General features: G+C 35.3%; 1 non-coding gene and 1 pseudogene across 1 annotated transcript; both read left to right on the forward strand.

Moving 5' to 3' along the window:
- The first annotated feature begins 441 nt into the window (after window positions 1–441).
- Window positions 442–1,146, forward strand: LOC104766672 (pathogenesis-related protein 1 pseudogene; annotated as a pseudogene).
- A 10,579-nt stretch (window positions 1,147–11,725) lies between these two features.
- Window positions 11,726–11,832, forward strand: LOC147920767 (small nucleolar RNA R71). The gene has a single exon (XR_015591938.1). It is a non-coding gene; the product is annotated as a small nucleolar RNA R71 (small nucleolar RNA).
- Window positions 11,833–20,639: the final 8,807 nt, after the last annotated feature.

Genomic DNA, 20,639 nt, shown 5'->3' on the forward strand with positions numbered 1-20,639 from the left:
TTTTATTATGATTAGAAAATAATCTGATTAAACTATAAAATATTCATAATAATAATATATATTTTTTTTGGGTAGGCCTTTTTTGTGAATAGAAATCGTTTTTTTTAAATATATAATAAGAAATATAAGATTTTGGAAATATACAAAACTATCAAAGAAAAAAATGAATGACGTTAAGAAAAAGTCATTTCATTTTTATATAAAAACATTGCATGAATATTTTAGTAACAATGTCGTAGTTACCAATAAAATACAATTACAGGAAATATTATGAAAATATTCATATGCACAAAGTTGACAAATATTCGCTAAAATTTAATTTTTATAACCATATATTTACCGAAACTTTGTTATATTTATGGCCACACAAAACGCGAGGTAGTTTTCGTATCTCTATATAAACCATGTTTACCAATCACAACACACAAACAAAGCTTGGAATAATCAAATTATCAACTAACAAAAATGAAAGTCATTGGCTATTCTCGCATTCTAATAATCTTGGCAGTCCTTGTAGGTGCTCTTGTTGTTCTCTCCAAAGCTCAAGACGGCAACCAAGATTATGTAAACGCTCACAACCAGGCACGATCCCAGGTAGGCGTAGGCCCCATGCAGTGGGACGAGGAGATTGCAGCCTACGCTCGGAGATACGCAGAGCAACTAAAAGGCGACTGCAAACTCGTACACTCCAATGGGCGTTACGGGGAGAACTTGGCCAAGAGTAGCGGTGACTTCTCTGGCGTCGCTGCCGTGAACTTGTGGGTTAATGAGAAGGCTAACTACAACTACGATTCAAACACGTGCAATGGAGTTTGCGGTCACTACACTCAGGTTGTTTGGAGAAATTCAGTGAGAGTCGGATGTGCAAAAGTGAGGTGTAATAATGGTGGAACCATCATAAGTTGCAACTATGATCCTCCAGGGAACTATCCGAACCAGAAGCCTTACTAATGTGTAACCATGCTGCAGCTGCACACACATATAAAACACGTACGTACCATATATATAGAAATATTACAATAAGGAGCTCTGTTACGGCGTATGCAGAATTTGTCTCAATATTTATTAAATAATACAAATATGGAGCTCATGTCTCTTGGTTCATGTCAATATTATATTATATTATTGATATAAAAAAGTTCCCAATATCATTTTTGAAAAGTATATCTTATATATGAGCCATTTCACTGAAAAATAGCTATTGTAATATTTAAATCTTAATTAATTCCATCAATGATGCAGGACTAAAAAAAGTTGCTCACTAAGGAAAATTAACAGAAAAAAAGCTCTATTGTATTATGTTCGTTGAACATTTGAACTTTGAGCAATCCATCTTAAAAGTTTGGCAATCGATCATAAATGTTTAATTTGACATCTTGCAACTATCAATAATATTATTTTCTTTTCAACAAAAAGAAAATCCATCGTTAACCCGAGGTCAGTTATAAGCCTTTCGGATGGCTAAAACTATACAGTCTCGTTTAAATTGAAATGAAGGGAATAACAAGAAAATAAAAGTTAATAAAACCAATAACATTTAAGATAGGAGGTATTATTAAAGATTGTATTTTAATGGAGTTGAGTGTATTTTAAAATCACATATTATTCAATTATGTATTTGGAGAAATACATTAAAATCTATCGTTACCGGATTAAACATATGTATTCTAAAATACAATTTTTTTAAAAAAATTCAATATCCATTAATTTGATTTTGTTTTATTTTGGAATTTAATGTATTATTCTTAAAACATTAACGAACACAATCCTATCATTTTCTCAAGTATTTCTTGAAAGATCAAAAGACGGATCGAAAATATGGTCAACCGGAATTCCTCATAGCTTTCTCATCGATAAGACCCGGTGATTTCGTTATCTTCATCATCACTCGATCGCTCATCTTTGTTCCTTCGGTTGAAAAAATGAATGTAAATAATTGTGAAGCCAAACATCTGCATCAGAGGATTTTACATATATATACATTAACTACAACCGCGAAACAAAGGGTAATAAAACTTTCTTCTTCCCCCTGAACCTTATATATCTTTCCTTTTCTCCGTATAATTAAGTTTTTAGTCTGCTTCTTTTTTTTTTTTTTTTTTTTTGTTGGTCAACCAATTAATTGGATCTTTTACGAGCACTAACGCGAATTGTTTGCTAATGAACATTAGTAAAGGTTTAGCTTTCGAAAAATGTGTTTGATGCTTTTGGAAACCTTAAAATTCTTTCCTACGTTGAGTGGATGATAACATAAAAATACCCCTTTGTTAGTCTAGTATATGCAAATTTTGCACTCACGAGGGTTGCGTTTGTTAGGGTTATAGACTTGGGCATGAAACTGTATGTTGCATAGTCTTTTTAATAGTATTAGGCAAATTCCTTTTGTTTCCCAGTTTGGGTATTCAAGGTTTGATTGAAAAAAAAAGATGGGTATTGAGGTCTTAAATTGGTACTATAAGCCAATCGCAGAAGGATTCTGAGAAAAAGCACCGGATGGTGCGTTTGGCGCCTACACGCCTTGTCCAATTGAATAACTATAACTAGTAAAACACGTTGATATAGCTACGGGTGCTTACTACGGAAAGAGTAGTAGTAAACTATAACCACAGAAAGTTATAAATTAGTGACAAAGTATTAATTAATATAATTTGTAGCTAATTAGTTAGTTACTAAGTGTAGTTAAAATCACATGTGGAGAGTCCTCGGGGGATGTCTAGTCCACCGAAGAAGGAGACATGGGTTTCGATGGTCCAGAATAAACAAGTTTTACGGAAATTTGACGTTACTATCAATTCTTCAGAGGGAAAGGATTCCGTGGAGCCCTGATGAAGTTCTTGCTAACTCTACGCCGTTTTGGGAAGATTTTCTTCTTGGTAAGTTTTTAGATACTGCTCCTCATGTTGACAAAGTTCATGTGATTTTAAATAAGATCTGAAAGCAGGGGACTGAGTTTCCCAAGATCGATGTCTATGAAGTCAATGCTACTACATTGCGGTTTAGGGTTTCTGATCACATCCTCAGGGCTAGGGTACTTAAACGTGGTATGTGGAATATTGCTGAGGTGCCGATGGTGGTCTCGCGGTGGTCCCCGATTACTGAAAAAGAACAGCCAGAAGAAAAATCTATACCTCTTTGGGTCTATTTGAAGAAGGTTCCTCTGCATATGTTTTCTTGGGAGGGGTTGAGTTTCATTGCTAGTGCAGTGGGCTCTGAGGATGAGGAGAACGGTGAAATCACGGAAGACGTTGCCTCCGAAGCTGATGGGAAACAGTCAGCTGCGGACTTTGATATCATGGTTGGTGTGACCTCTAAGGAAGTCTCAAAACAACATGTACCACATATGACAACTGCCACCAATGATCGTGGTGGATGTCCCCTATCGACGAGAATCACTCAGCATAAGCAGAAGGAAATTGCGGAAGCTTCAATTCAGGCAACTAAGGTTGGCACCTCTGTTGCTTCAAAGAAGAGGCTTCCTAACTGCATCTTTTAAATGATGAGTTTCTCATGGAATGTGCGGGGCTTCAACAAAACTATTAAACATTCCGTGGTCCGTGAATAGACAAATGACAAGGAGATGCAATTTGGCTGCCTGTTAGAGACGAGAGTCAAGGAAAAGAAAGCAGCTTGAATAGCATCGTCCGTTTTTAGCATCTGGTCTTTTCTTTCTAATTATGAATATCACCGGTTAGGCCGTATTTGGGTGCTCTGGCGACCAACTGTCCGCTTAACTCCGGTTTACAAAAGTGATCAAATTGTCACTTGCTCTATTCTGTTAGAGGGTGAATCAGAGGAATTTTTCTGTTCTTTTGTCTATGCAAATAATTTGGTTGAAGAAAGAAGAAGTTTGTGGGAAGATATGCGCAATCATAAGGACTCACCGCTTTTTCAGAATAAACCATGGATCATTATGGGTGATTTCAACGAGATATTGAGTGGAGAAGAGCATTCTGGCTACCTCCATTCATCTCCCTTGTCTCCGGGTATGTGTGAGTTTCAAACCGTTGTGAATTACTGCAATCTGTCGGATATGGGGGCTCAGGGTCCTTTGTTCACATGGTGTAACAAACGTGAAAACGGTTTAGTCTATAAAAAACTTGATCGTGTCCTTATTAATCTTTTAATTATGCTAAATCAAATTATTAAATTAAAAACAATGCAAAAACAGAATTTAAAGGTGTTGTAAATTCAAGGGAACAAAGAGCTAGGCCTAGGGAAATTCTCAGGAATTTATGAAATATTAAATCAGTCAAATAATAGGATTCAAGCATTTAAAAATCAGATCTAGAACTCTAAACACTCTTGTAAAATAAATCAGTTCTCACTGCAAATATTATCTAAATTTAAAACCAGAAAATCTAAATCTCTTTGCAAAATTCAAGGTTAAAAATCAGCTTTAAAAACAAGTTTAGATGGTTCACAAAATTATTAAATCAAATCTCTTTGCAAGAAATAATTTTGTTCACCAAAAGGTTTTATTAGGAAAATCAATTATATTCTCATATCAATTTATTTTCCTAGGTATTAATTCTAGGTGATCAATCAAGAATTAATATGAAAAACAACCTAAGATGAAGATCATAGAAGATAATGAATCCTAAAATATCAGATCTAATGCACCATAAAAACCCTATGAAAAACCCTAAACCTAACAAACAAACTACTCAGACATATTCAATGTAGAACAAAACATCTTTTCTGAATAATAAACAATTGATATTAAGAAGTAAGAAAGGAGTTCAAGAATCTTCTCTCTACAGATGAAATCAGATCTGTCTCTCCCAAAGCTCTCAATATCTCTTTTGGTTGCAGAATAAAACTTAGGTCTAAACAATGACCATAAAAATCCTATAAATACTCTAAAACACGTCTTGGACCTTAATTGTAAATAAGAGAAACTTGGGCAAATTTTGTAAATCTTTTAAAGCTTGTGGAAACAACTTCCGTTTGGTTTGTGGCAACTACATCGATCGATGATGAGATTGCATCGGTCGATGCATAGTCTTGATCGCGTCTCCGAGCATCGTTGATCAACCTTCATGCTTTGATTATGCTCCAAATCATCCTCTTTTAGCTCCTTAGTGCTCCATCCGTGACAATGAGTACCTAAACCTATAAAGACTCAAAAACAACCTAGAAAACAAATCAAATGACTCAAAAAGCACACTTATACCATGGTTAAAAACCACAAAAACCATGATATATCAACTCCCCCAGACTTAGCATTTGCTTGCCCTCAAGCAAAACAGAAACTTGGACCTGTGAAAGAGGTTTGAAAACATGGAATCACTCAACTACATGTAACTGTTTTTCGCACTCGTCATCGCCTTGATCTTCAGAACTTACTTCATATACTTTGTCAATTGAGAAGCATCAACATTCCTTACTCAAACCCCACAATCCTTAGGAATCTCTAGTCTCACCATTGTCATCTCATTACATAAATTAAAGCAAATACAGGTGAGTTCTTACCTTGGTGTATCGATCAGTGGAATATGGACTGTCTTCAGGCCAAGACATTCTTCATACATCTCCTTTCCTCTCCCTTTTCTCACTTCCAAGGGATTGACTTTTTTTTTTTAATGAAAAATCAAAGATATAAGCGAATACCGAGGTCATTGGTAATTTACCTACCCCTCGCTTTCAAGCTTTGTGTGATCATTTGACTGAAGAATAGAATAATGAGGTCACAAGTAATTTACCTACCTCTCTAAACTGATCAAAATCATCTCATCTTTTTTCTAATCTCTTTTTTTTTTTTTTTTTTTTAAGTACTGAAGGGAAGAAAGAGGGGAGACATACTTTGAAAAATTGCACTGTCTTGTATGGCCCGAAGAAGAAGTCTAGTCCACTGATTTCCAACCCCAAAGTAAGAGATTAAGTCCGGTTAAAATCCTGATTAAAGTTGAGACAACGTTAGTTTAACCAGATATCCTTTGAATAAGGGCTTTCATGATTGTTGATACAGCTCATAGTCTTTTCTAAACTTCAGTTCTGAGATAAAGCATAATCAAGATTCATAAGAGTGTTAGCCAAAGAACAGAAACCATTAGTTAGAGATCATAATTCCGAAAAGAAATTTTTTTAAAAATTTGACTCAAAAATATGGTTTTGACAGACACACAACAGACACAAGAAAGAAAAAGTAGTTAGTTAGTAACTAGCCTCCCCCAAACTTAAACAACACTGTCCCCAGTGTTGTCAAGCCTGAGATTGACTAAGAAACAAAAATTAAATTGAAAAAGTAGTGAACAAATGAACCAGATGCGTGTTACCAACTGTTAGCCTCTGTGTCGACCGATGCAAAGCCAAAACGTCCAATAGTACGACGTTGAATCCTGTTAGCCGCATGTTAGTTGTGTTTCTCTCATAGAAGGCAGCTCTGTTAAGAATCACTCAAACACAACATTAAATGCAACATGATAGATAATGGTTCATAATGCAATACAAGTTCAATCTGAAACAAAGAACAAACTGACTCAAGGAAAAATAAAAATGACTCAAAGTGAAAGAGAAAAAGGATAAAAGAAACCGTAAACAGAAATAGGATCAATCCTCAGGATCAGCATCACCATCAGGAAGATCTGCATCACTTAAACTCAAAACTAAAAATTAATATGTTAGTAAATCCTAAAAATAAAAATAAAAAATAATTAAAATCCTACCAGTGGGTTGCCTCCCACTCAGCGCTTGTTTTAAGTCATTAGCTTGACTTGGCAGCGGATTAGGCAGAGGGTGCATCGTCCAAACGCACAATGTGTCCGTCTGGTATCCCGACTTCAGCCCAATAGTGTTTCACCCTCTGTCCATTGACAATAAACTTCTCACCCTTGGAGTTAAGCAGCACAATGGCTCCATAAGGGCGGACTTCTTGGATAGTGAATGGTCCGGACCAGCGAGAACGAAGCTTTCCTGGAAACAGCTTCAAGCGAGAGTTGTACAGAAGTACCTGGTCATTTGGCTCAACATTTCTGGAGATGATCTTCTTATCATGATAAGCCTTGGTTCTCTCCTTATATAGCTTAGAGTTCTCAAATGCATGATGTCTAAACTCATCCAACTCATTCAGCTGAACCAACCTTCTCTCAGAAGCTGTCTTGGCATCAAAATTCAGCAATTTAACAGTCCAGACTGCTTTGTGCTCTAACTCCACTGGAAGATGACATGCTTTCCCATAAAGCAGATGAAAATGTGTAGTGCCAAGTGGTGTCTTATATGCAGTCTGATATGCCCAAAGTGCATCATCTAACTTGGCTGCCCAATCCTTTCTAGTAACACCCACTGTCTTCTCAAGGATTTCTTTGATTTGACGGTTAGAAACCTCAACTTGACCACTAGTCTGGGGATGATATGGGGTGGCCACTCTATGTTGAACTCCATACTTCTTTAACAACTTATCAAACACTTTATTAATAAAGTGCTTACCTCCATCACTGATAACAATCCGAGGCACTCCAAACCGTGGAAAGATAATGGTCTTAAACAGCTTAAGAACCACAACAGAATCATTCTTGGGACTTGCAATAGCTTCCACCCACTTGGAGACATAGTCAACAACTACAAGGATGTACTTGTTCTTGTAAGAAGAAGGAAATGGTCCCATAAAATCAATGCCCGAACAATCAAACACTTCAACCTCAAGAATGAAGTTTTGTGGCATCTCATGCCGTTTACTGATTTGACTCTTCCGCTGACAGGCATCACATCTTGAGACAAACTCATGAGCGTCTTTGAACATCATTGGCCACCAAAAGCCTGCTTGGAGAACCTTGGAAACTGTCTTGAATGTAGCAAAATGTCCGGCATAGTCAGATCCATGACAATGAAACAAAACGTCAGGTACCTCAGTTTCTGCTAAACATCTTCTGTAAACTCCATCACTGCAATGCTTATACAAGTAAGGTTCATCCCAATAATATCTCCGAAGATCTCTCAAGAACTTCTTCTTAGCATACCCTGTAAACTTGTCTGGTTCCACCTCAGCAGCAAGGTAATTCGCGATATCATCATACCATGGTTGATCAAAAGTAGTTACAATAGCTATGTTGTTGTCAAACACATAACCCAACGATTCCTGGACCAAGCGTCGATCGATGCTTAGTGATGTATCGGTTGATGCAATCGCCAGTCCTGTTCATATCAAGATGAAGCATCGATCGATGCACCAGATGTGTCGATCGATGCATTGCCATGACTCTGCAAAATTTCCCGAGACTGCAGCAATGTAACTTGAGAACCAATATCAACAAAGTAGACATTCTCTTCTGGCAGTGAATCATGAATTGGAACATCATCTTTTATCTTTATCCTTGATAAATGATCAACTACTCCATTTTCAATCCCTTTCTTGTCCTTAACCTCAATGTCAAATTCTTGAAGAAGAAGAATACATCTTAGTAACCTTGACTTGGCATCCTTTTTCTGCATCAAGTATTTGAGTGCAGCATGATCTGTATGAACTATCACCTTTGATCCAACCAAGTAAGAACGAAACTTCTCAAAAGCAAACACTACTACTAGCAACTCCTTCTCTGTTGTTGCATAATTCCTTTGAGCATCATCAAGTGTTCTACTAGCATAGTAAATAACATGAAGTTTCTTATCCTTCCTCTGTCCTAGCACTGCTTCCACTGCAAAATCACTGGCATCACACATTACCTCAAAAGGCAAATCCCAATCTAGTGGTTGAACAATAGGAGCACTCACTAACTCTTGCTTAATCCGTTCAAAGGCTAAACGACATTCATCAGTAAACTTAAATTTGACATCCTTGCATAATAGAGCTGAAAGTGGTCTAGCTATCTTACTGAAATCCTTGATGAAGCGTCTATAGAACCCGACATGTCCAAGAAAACTCCTTACCAACTTCACACTATCTGGTGGTTGAAGACCTGTCATCACTTCTATCTTAGCGCGGTCCACTTCAATACCAGCTTCTGAAATCCTGTGACCAAGCACTATACCATCTCTAACCATAAAATGACACTTCTCCCAATTAAGAACTAAGTGCTTCTCTTCACATCTAGCTAGCACTTTGCAGAGATTATCCAAACAGCTCTTGAATGAAGACTCATAACAGAAAAATCATCCATGAAAACCTCCATGTAATCTTCAATCATGTCTGTGAAGATGGACATCATACATCTCTGAAATGTCGCAGGAGCATTACAGAGACCAAAAGGCATTATGCGATATGCAAAAGTACCATATGGACAAGTGAAAGTCGTCTTCTCCTGGTCATCGGGATGAATCAGAATCTGGAAAAACTCGGAGTAACCATCCAAAAAGCAGTAGTATGGATGGTTAGCTAACCTCTGAAGCATCTGGTCAATGAAGGGCAGCGGGAAGTGATTTTTCCTTGTTGCGGCATTCAGCTTTCTGTAATCAATGCACATCCGGTGTCTGGTGATTGTCCGTGTCGGAATCAGCTCATTCTTGTCATTCTTCACCACTGTAACTCCACCCTTCTTCGGAACAATATGAACTGGACTAACCCATTTGCTATCAGAAATTGGGTAGATAATCCTGGCATTCAGCAATTTCATGATCTCCTTTTTGACAACATCTTGCAAATTCGGATTTAGCCTCCTCTGATGCTAAATAGATGTCTTAGCCCCCTCCTCAAGATGAATCCTATGCATGCACAAGTCCGGAGAAATCCCTGCAATATCATCAAGAGAATAGCCAAGAGCTTTGCGAAACTTGCGCAGCTTGCTTAGCAATAAAGTGAGCTCTGCATTGTTTAAGGAAGCATTAACAATAACAGGATAAGAAGAATTCTCACCTAGAAATGCATACCTTAAACCTGCAGGAAGTGGCTTGTGAAGAAGTACCAACCAATTCCTCTTGTGCAACCAACTTCTTTACTTGCTCATTAGCATCTAGTAGCTTGACATACCGAGCATCAATGTCATCTAAATGCTCAGCTTCTTCAGTAGAAGCAACTAATGCTCTCTCAAGAGGATCTTCAGGATGCAGCTCCTTGAAAATCTCTTCAGCAAGATTAGACAATGTATCCACATAAAAAGTTTGACCATCTATGGTTGGCCTCTTAACCAGCTTATCCATGTCAAAACGCATCTGCAAATCTCCAACATTAAGACCAATCTGTCCTTTCTTGACATCAATAATGGCTCCAACAATAGCTAAGAATGATCTTCCAAAGATTAAAGGATCATTAGGCTCTTCTTCATACTTCAAGACCACAAAATCAGTAGGTATCAAACAATTACCAATCTTAATTGGAACATCTTCAAGAATACCGTCAGGAATACGAACTGATCTCTCAGCAAGGATAAGAGTAATCTTGGTGGGTTGGAAATCTGTCATCCCAAGGCTGAGTGCTACTGATCTAGGCATTAATTTGACACTAGAACCAAGATCACACAAAGATCTAGCAAACCTTTCACTGAAGATTGTACAATCAAGAACAAAACTACCTGGATCAGGAAGCTTTTCTGGGATCTTGTTCTGAATGATGGCACTGACTTGGGCTGAAATCATCATTACTCCCTAATCAACAATCAAATCCTTAGTCACCATCCTCTTAACATATCTCCTAAGCATTGGAGAAGTTCTAACCGCATCAATCAATGGCAGCTCAACAATAAGTTTATCCATCATAGCCTTACACTTAGCATCATCAAGCTCTTGTTTAGAATTTCTTGGATTCTTGGGGAAAGGAACCTTGGGTTTATAAACTCTCTCAGCAACTGGAATCGGAGTTTTCGTAACTTCCTTCTCGGTCTGGACGTTGCATCGGTCGATGCTGTCTCGCAAAGTCAATTCTTCTACGACCACTGAGGGTTGCGTCGATCGATGCATTGCAGCTGCATCGGTCGATGCTGGTTCCAGATCACCAAGCTCATCATCCTCATCGATCAGTTCCTGCAATTCCTTGGCTCTCTGCTTCTCCTCAGCTTCAGACTGTAATTGCTTACCACTCCTTAAAGTCACAACATTGCAGGAGTGCTTAGGATTGGATTCAGTTCTTCCTGGTAAGAATCCTTCTTGGCTTTTCACAGCTCCAACAGTTTGTGCAACTTGGTTCTCCAGCTTCTTAACTTGGACATTCAATGAATCAAATTTGCTAGTAAGCTCATTATAGACATTGTCAATCTTCCCATTGAATGTCACTATCAACTGCTCCTGTCCCTAAAGAATCTGCTCAAGCATTGCTTCCATCCTACTTTCAGTTGTCTTAGGAGGAGGAGATTGGTAAGAGGAGTTGCCATAGGTCCTGGTGTAACCACTGCTCTGCTGCTGTTTCTGATAATCTTGCTTAGGAATGAAGCCTGTAGAATTAGACTGATAGTTGTTGCGCTGGTTGTTTCCACTGAAAGAGCTGTTACCTTGCTGATTTCCAAACCTTTGGCCTTGATTCCCATACACAAAGTTGACATCTTCTTCTTCATTCTGCTGCTCTGGCTCAAAGATCTCAACATCTTCTGCAAAATGGACTGACTTCTTTCCAACAAGAAGGTTATGCACTGTATCCAGCTTGGCATTCACTATAGCAAACTGATTTGAATCATATCCTTCATGTGCCCTTTTCCGTTCTAAGTCCGCATTCTTAGTACTGTTGCTGGATGCTAGCCTCTCTATCAACTTTTCAGCCTCATCTGGGTACCTTATCTTGAAGTTCCCATCACTAGCAGCATCCAAAACCATCTGATACCTCCAGTCAATCCCGCTGAAGAAGATACTAATCAACTGAACCTCTGAGAACCCATGATGCGGACAGTCTCTCTGATATGCCTTAAACCTCACCCAAGCAGCTTTGTAAGATTCAACAGGTCCTTGTCTAAAGGTTGAAAGCTTAATCCTCAGCTCATCAGACATTGCATCATCTCAGAAGTAGTTCAAGAACGCCACCTTGATGTCATGCCAGGTTGTCAGAGATCCTGGTTTGAGGAGTCTTAGCCATGAGAAGCTATCCCACCAAGAGAGTAGGGGAAGAGCTTGCAGTAGAGATAGTCCTCAGTGACTCCATTAGCCTTGATGCTTGTAACTATATTCTCGAAGTGCTCAATGTGGTCTAGAGGCTTCTCATGAGGCAAATTATGGAATGGTCTTTGGCCAACAAGAGCAAAGTAGGCAGACTTTAGCTCAAAATCATTCCTTGGGAATGGAGGAAGGACAATTACGGAATGGTTCTCATAGAATAAGTCTGGCCAGTTGAAGTCCGCAAGAGTCTTGACAAGCTCTCCATTGTTGTCCCGTCTAGGCTGAAGGTCCAAATTGGCTCCATTCGCACCAGCTCCGACATTGCGTCGATCGATGCCAGCATTGCGTCGATCGATGCCTTCCTGGTTGCGTGCATCATCCTCAACCTCGACGCCACGTGCATCATCCTCAACCACGACGAGTTCTTCCTGAATAACTCGTCCTTCAGCATCAAATTTCTGGCCTTGCTCTTTGTACACATTGCCCTCTTGATCCCTCAAAACTTCAGCCTCATCAGGTCTCAATATGAGTGTTTTGACCATCTTTGCTGAGTTGGCTGATTTTGTGTTATCACGCTCTAGTTGTCCCAACTCTTGGTTTCTAAGCTTAACAACTGGACCAGTAGGATTTTTCCTGGTGCTAGGCTTAGGCATGTACCTGAAACACACAAGAGAAAAGAAACAAAAGCGTGTGAGTAAAATAGAAAAATAAAAATCTAGACAAAATCAAAGACTTTAATCTAATGGTGATTCAAAAGAGTCCCCGGCAACGGCGCCAAAATTTGATAAGCTCAAATTGTAATACCCTAATGATACTAACAACCTTTCAGTTCTAATATTCTAGGGGTCGAATCCACAGAGATTCTAGATCACACAATAGACTTATTAATCTTTTAATTATACTAAATCAAATTATTAAATTAAAAACAATGCAAAAACAGAATTTAAAAGTGTTGTAAATTCAATGGAACAAAGAGCTAGGCCTAGGGAAATTCTCAAGAATTTATGAAATATTAAATCAGTCAAATAGTAGGATTCAAGCAATTAAGATCTCTAAACACTCTTGTAAAATAAATCAGTTCTCACTGCAAATATTATCTAAATTTAAAACCAGAAAATCCAAATCTCTTTGCAAAATTCAAGGTTAAAAATCATCTTTAAAAACAAGTTTAGATTGTTCACAAAATTATTAAATGAAATCTCTTTGCAAGAAATAATTTTGTTCATCAAAAGGTTTTATCAGGAAAATCAATTATATTCTCATATCAATTTATTTTCCTAGGTATTAATTCTAGGTGATCAATCAAGAATTAATATGAAGAACAACCTAAGATGAAGATCATAGAAGATAATGAATCCTAAAATATCAGATCTAATGCACCATAAAAACCCTATGAAAAACCCTAAACCTAACAAACAAACTACTCAGATATATTCAATGTAGAACAAAACATCTTTTCTGAATAATAAGCAATTGATATTAAGAAGTAAGAAAGGAGTTCAAAAATCTTCTCTCTACAGATGAAATCAGATCTGTCTCTCCCAAAGCTCTCAATATCTCCTTTGGCTGCAGAATAAAACTTAGGTCTAAACAATGACCATAAAAATCCTATAAATACTCTAAAACACGTCTTGGGCCTTAATTGCAAATAAGAGAAACTTGGGCAAATTTTGTAAATCTTCTAAAGCTTGTGAAAACAACTTCCGTTTGGTTTGTGGCAACTGCATCGATCGATGCTGAGATTGCATCGGTCGATGCATAGTCTTGATCTCGTCTCTGAGCATCGTTGATCAGCCTTCATGCTTTGATTATGCTCCAAATCATCCTCTTTTAGATCTTTAGTGCTCCATCCATGACAATGAGTACCTAAACCTATAAAGACTCAAAAACAACCTAGAAAACAAATCAAAAGACTCAAAAAGCACACTTATACCATGGTTAAAAACCACAAAAACTATGATATATCAATATTCATCTTTGGTTGTTCTTCATATTAATTCTTGATTGATCAACTAGAATTAATATCTTAGGGAAATAGATTGATATGAGAATATAATTGTTTTCCTGATTAAACCATTGATGAGCAAAATTACTTCTTACAAAGAGATTTGATTTAGTAATTTTGTGAACAATCTAAACCTGTTTTCAAAGCTGATTATTAACCTTTAACTTTACAAAGAGATTTGAATTTTCTGGTTTTAAATTTAGATAATATTTGCCGTGAAAACTGATTTATTTTACAAAGATTTTAGAGTTCTAGATCTGATTTTAATTGTTTGAACCTTAATTAATTTATTGATTTAATATTTCATAATTACCTGAGAAATTTTCTAGACCTAACCTTTTGATATTCTGAATTCACAACACTTTCATTTAATATTTTGCATTGCTTTTTCAATAATTAAATCAACTTATTTAGCTTAATAACAAAACTCTACAATTTATTGTGTTTGATCTTGAGTCTCTGTGGATTCGACCCCTAAGTACTACAGTGATCTCTTGTTTGAGAGAGTAGCTCCAGAGATTAATTTGAGCATATCATTTTGCAGCTTATAAGCTCCTAACCCAAACACTTCAATGATTTTGTAAGGACCTTCTCTAGTGGGACCGATTTTCCCAGCTCCATTGTATTTTGAAAAGTACGTCGCAAGACCCAGTCTCCTACTTGGAATGTCTGTGTCCTGACATTTTTGTTGTAGCTCCTAGCCACTTCCTGTTGATAACACCAATTTTGGTTATCTGCCTCGATCTGTGTCAGCTTCTGCACTGATCGTTCAGCTTAGTAGTCAGGACTTCCAGCTGAGCATCGACAGTCGCGTCGACGTTAGTCGTGTCATTTCCGTTTCCCTTCATCTCACGTAGATTACTCTAGCCCCTCTCTCTAGCGTCAATTATTTGGGCAAAAATAATAGATTCGTTTAGAGACTAGGGAAACAAGTAATAGATGTTGAATAGTCATTTTTATTGTTCAAAGTCTCGAGCTCAAATACAAGAATTCAAGGCACAATGAGTCAATCTAGAAACCCTAGCCGCATTCTAGATTTGAGTTGTGTGTCTTGTTTTCTAGGTCTCTTGCTTTGCTCTCGGTCATGTCTCTCTTGGAGGTCGCTCTTCTTTTTATACAGAAATCCCTTTACCCTAATCCTTTAGGATATGTCTTGGGCTTGCCGTCCTATCTATAATAGGGTCGGTCACAAGACTCTTGGCCCATCTAGTGAAGTCGGTCAGTAGACTCTTGGTCCATTAATAGATCCAGTCATGTGACTTTCAGCCCATTGAAGAAGTCAGTCGCCAGATTCTCGGCCTCGTGACGGAGTTAGTCGGGAACTCTTTGCCCATAAACAAAGTCAGCCACAAGCTCTTAGCCCAGTAACAATGTCGGGCACGTGACTCTCAATCCATTGACAGAGTCAATCACATGACATTCAACCCATTGACAGACACGGTCACACGACTTTTCTCTTATTGGATTGGCAGACTTATGTTGACTATTTCATGTAGAATATGAGTTGAGTCTATCCAATATCTTTGTGAATATTCTCTTTGCTTCTCCTGATTTATTGGGTTTGTCGAACTAATCACAATATTTATTTATTCAATAGAGAAGAGAAAATTATACCCAACAAATATAGTACCTCTCCTACGATAGAGAATTTAGTCGATTTCTTAATCATCTCATTATATTAAATTATATACAACAAATCCTCTCAAATTTTGAATTAATTTGTGAATGGGCGCAATCTTTTAGAAAATAAGATCATCAATTGTAAAAAATTTGCTAAAACAAATTGTAACCCGCTCTGTACAGCACGGGAAAATGTTTGCATAAACTTTACTATAATTTGTTAACTATAAAATAATAGTAGAAATTCTATTTGATTTATTCTCTACATTTTAAATTTTACATTTAATTTACTTAGTTTCATACTCTTATTTCCACCCATCTTGGCTACATGATACAATGTTCAAATCCGTGAATCATATAAATTTGGTAAAATCCTAAAAAAAAAACACGTATTGAAGCGGTCATGTTTAGAAATCTCGATTTAACTTTTTGATTTATTTTTGAGTTATATATATTATATTAATAAAATATAATATTTGTGATTTTTGGATTTTAATAACATATCATTGCGTCAATGTGTAGAGCAAACAAATATTTAATAAATTAGATATAATATTTTCTATTTCAAAAATATAAGAAATGTTGTATCTTAGTTTTAAAATATATATGTTATTATTAAACAATTTAGGGATGCATATATTTGATCTTAGTTTTATAAATAAAATTAAGTGTTATAATTGTTCTAAATAGTTTATTATTGTTTCCTAAGATTTCTGAAACAATAAATGAATCTGCTAAAATAATTTCATTAAATAATTTCAAAATATTAGGCTATATATAAAAAAAAATTGTTTTATAAGATTTATTATTGTTCTGAAATATTATTGAAAAATATTTATAAAACATTTACGCTCATCAATCACTGGATCCGTTCTTGTTGAAAAACTAAATTTTTTTTTCTGCTTTTATAAATTTTTTTGAGTTGAAAAGTAAAAAAAATTAATTAATAAACACTAAAAAAAATAACTATATTAATCTGTAGGGCTCGCATATTTAAAAAATCTGAGTATATCTTTGTGATATCTTTTTTAGATTGAATTAATTTGTATAACAATTTATATGATTTTATTTTTTGGTTTTCAAATATATATTTATTCATTGGCATTTTTTATATTATGCCACATGGTAGTAGGGTTAAAGTTTAACAACATTGCTTAAATAAATATATAGAAATTTTTGCGTGAATTTATTTTTATTTGTTCATCACATAAATTTAATAAATGTGATGTTAATTTTTTTAATATACTCCTTTCAATATATTTGATAGAAACTAAAAAAATAAAAAGATAGAAACTAAACGAAAACCCTAAGTGAGGCGCATGCGAAGAATCTTCCATGGGAGTTGATCGAAGAGATACTCTCTCGTGTCCCACCTAAAGTTCTCGTTCGCTTCAGAGCCGTATCGAAACAATGGAACGCTCTTTTCAACGACAAGGCATTCATTAACAAGCACAAGATGACGTTTAGGTTCATCCTAGCAACCAAACACAAGATTTATTCGGTAAGCATCGATCCCGTGATAGTGGTACGTGAGTTACCCTTAGATACTCCTGGTTTAGAAACTCTGGAGACTTTTTCACTATCTTATTTGTTTTGGAAAAATAATTTATTTGGGGTGAACGAAACAGCAGACGTTAGATTTAATTAGCTACCCACCCTTAAGATCGGCTCGATTCAGTCCTTAGGAGAGGAGATCATAAGCACGATAACACTCTTATCATATGGTTTGGAGTCCGTCAGTCAAATTAATCCAATTATGGTTTCTGTTTATATATCTTAATAATTCTCTAGTTTATAATTCTCAGAAAAGTGATCATTTAAAAATAATGACCAAAGCACAAGTTCCGAATCATATCTCCACTTGAATCACCTTATAATATGTTGATTATGTAACTAGAATCACAATTTTATTTCATGTGACGTTAAAAAGTTTTCACCATAGATTATTTTGGTTTCAACTGGAATCAACTTATCATACTTTCACAAAAGGTGTTGAACCTCGTTTTGGTCTTGATCCTTTGGTAAATTAACTCGCAACCATTAAATTGTTTTTATTGAAAATGTCATATTTTCCTAGCAATTTTTTTTTTGTGCACCGAGCTAGCAATTATAATAAAGAGGTAGACTTTGATTATTCCAAAGTCGCTGCAAGTAACAATTACCATGGCATTATTACCGGTCACAAGGTCGTTTTTATAGAATAAGTTGAGAAGAATGGTGACGTTGTCACTTAAATCAATTTTAATATAACGATTTTAATTTACGTTTGTCGTTATTTAAAGTTGTATTTTTATCGCTAAGATATATAATTATATACTAGATAAGGCTCACACCATGTGTTGGTTCTAAAATTGTTAAAGAAAATAAATTCCAAATCTTAAACAATTTTTAAAAAATATAAAGAAAAAAAAATTATTTCTTAAAATAAATATAAAAAATAATTTTAGTTAGAAAAAAATCATATTTGTACTTACATTCATACACTTATTTTTATTTTTATATTTTAAATATATTATAACAATTATTATAATAATCTAAAGCTAAATTATACTCCACCAAAACTTTTGCCAAATACTCATCATTACAAATATTATTATTGTCAAATTTCAAGAACATTTCACAATTTATTAAAAAATATTTTACATGCAAAAAATTCATCAGAACAACATTTAATTAATAACAAAGTACAATTTTACTGTATGATTTACCATTAAAATTATGCTCTTACACCCAAAATTATTTTATGTAAAATTAGGCTCTTTATCACCACCTATAAAATGTTTTTAAACAAATTAAACAAATTTTATGTTGCTTTACTTTCATTTTGGAATAATTATAGTTCTTATAATTACTAAAATTGTTTTGTGACATAATTTTTTTAACCATGAATTTGTTTTACTCCAAAGATATTTTGGATGAACAACTGGTGAAAATTATAAGCTCGAATACAATGATTTTATGACCAACCCAATAAAAGTTTTTTTATTGAGAAATTGAAAGAAAGTTTATATAACATAAGAAAAATAAAAATTTGAAAATTATAATCATGATGGTATATATAAGTCTTAGATAATTCAGATATACAAAATGGAAACTTTATAAACAATCCAAAACATGACATATGTCATAATCACGTTAAAGGATCTATGACCTGTTTACTCCTTAGAAGTATCATATTGTACAAAACTACTTAGAACTATGACCTCGTCTCAAATATTCTCGAATCGTAAGTTCTCAACTTAGGCCCCGAATGGAGAGAGCGTATCGAGCAGAGAAGATCAAGCGGTTCAAGCAGATCAAGCGGAACAAAAGTGGATCAAGCAAATTTGGTTGTTCAAGTGCAGATCAAGAGTGAACAACATCAAAAATCTGTAGACCAGATCTGCATGTATGTCTCCTGCATTTACCACAAAAAGACAAAAAAATATGAATTGCACACAGTTCAATGCATTAACTTTTATATTTCTCTATATACCTGGGTTTAAACGGTTTACGAACCAAATTAGATAAAAAACCACATAAATCCGGTTTGAAACCAATTTTAAAACGGTTTACCGTTCTAACTTCCCAAATTTTAATATCGTTTCTCAATTACTTGATCAAGTAGCTTTTGTTTCAGTACAGGAATCATTGACATTATCCATAAGAGAAAACTCTAGATTTTGACCAGAAACACCAACCATCGACTAATCTTAGAAACTTATAACACTACTAAATGTAGAATCACTTTTGGAACCTCCATCAGTTTCTCCATCCTTGATCAATTTAGCGGGCTTTATATACTTTGATTCCATTTCATTGCATATGATAGCTTCCATTGAAGAACCTGCACGAATCAAAGACCTATAATATATAAGCAAAATTATATCAGAAAAAAACAAAGATCAAAACTTTCGATATAAACATGTAAATTTATGTAGATATAATGTTATTTTCTTAATTAGCTGTTATATTACGTTTCAAAAATAATATTCTTTTGACATAACTTATTTTATTCTTTTTAGATTTGTTATTGCTTATTTATTGATTAATAATATCTATGTTTAATGAATTATTTTTTTGCTTATACATGTCAAAATCTAATTGAGAAAACACGTATAATATAATTAGCGTACAATGAAAAATATATTAGTTTTCTTAATTTTCCTTTTTGATTTAGGAAATTTCTTTTTAGATATAAACATGTAAATTTTATGTAGATTTAATGCTATTATCTTAATTAACTGTTTTGAAAAATAATAATTTTTGATACATATCAACTGATATGATAATGGGAAGCGTCAGGACATGCTCATTGTTTGATGTGTATCTGCCAACCACGAGGAATTTGTGCATGAAACCAGTTGGAGAATCTGCTTAGCTCAATTACCAAACTCCTCGAAGAATAATCAGATCAAACAGAGTTCAGATGAAGGAGTTACGCAATTTACAAAACAGGTGATCTCCAGCTTACGCGAATTCAGACATACGCCCATTCAAAGGAGGATTATGACCAGACCAGATTGAATTAAGCTACGAACCAAATTGTTCTAAAATCTTGGTCCATCAGAGAAGCTCAAAAAAGTGGATTCAGCCCAAAATCAAGAAGAAAATAGAGATTTTCGTCCATTCTCAAAACAACATTTATTTATGTGGTTTTCTCTCTCTTACACGCACTTTAGAGTTGCTGCATTCCCAAGTTGCTGCATGTTATAGGAAATTATTGTATCTCCTCTATATAATGAGGCTTAATTCATGAATAAAAAATAAGTTTTGTTGTTGAGTAAAAATCAGAGAAGTTTCTCTCTTTAAAGATGTGATACCTTGTAATTTTTGGAACTCCATATTCATGGCGCGTCATATCTATGTTTATTGTTGGTTCAGACTTACCATAGATCCTTTCACAGATCTTTGTGGCGTCTCTCGATCCATTCCTTGTTGGTGTTTCATATCCAGCAAGTTGTCGATCCCTTTTGGTGTGTAATATCCAAAGAATCGATCCACCTGTATATCAGGAGTCTTCCGCAGCTCTTGTGCGACCATTCGCTCCACATCCTTTGATCTTTTAGACTTCACAGTCTCTTGAATG

The sequence above is a fragment of the Camelina sativa genome, chromosome 19 (assembly GCF_030686135.1).
Source record: "Camelina sativa cultivar CO46 ecotype springtype chromosome 19, ASM3068613v1".
Lineage (NCBI taxonomy): Eukaryota > Viridiplantae > Streptophyta > Magnoliopsida > Brassicales > Brassicaceae > Camelina > Camelina sativa.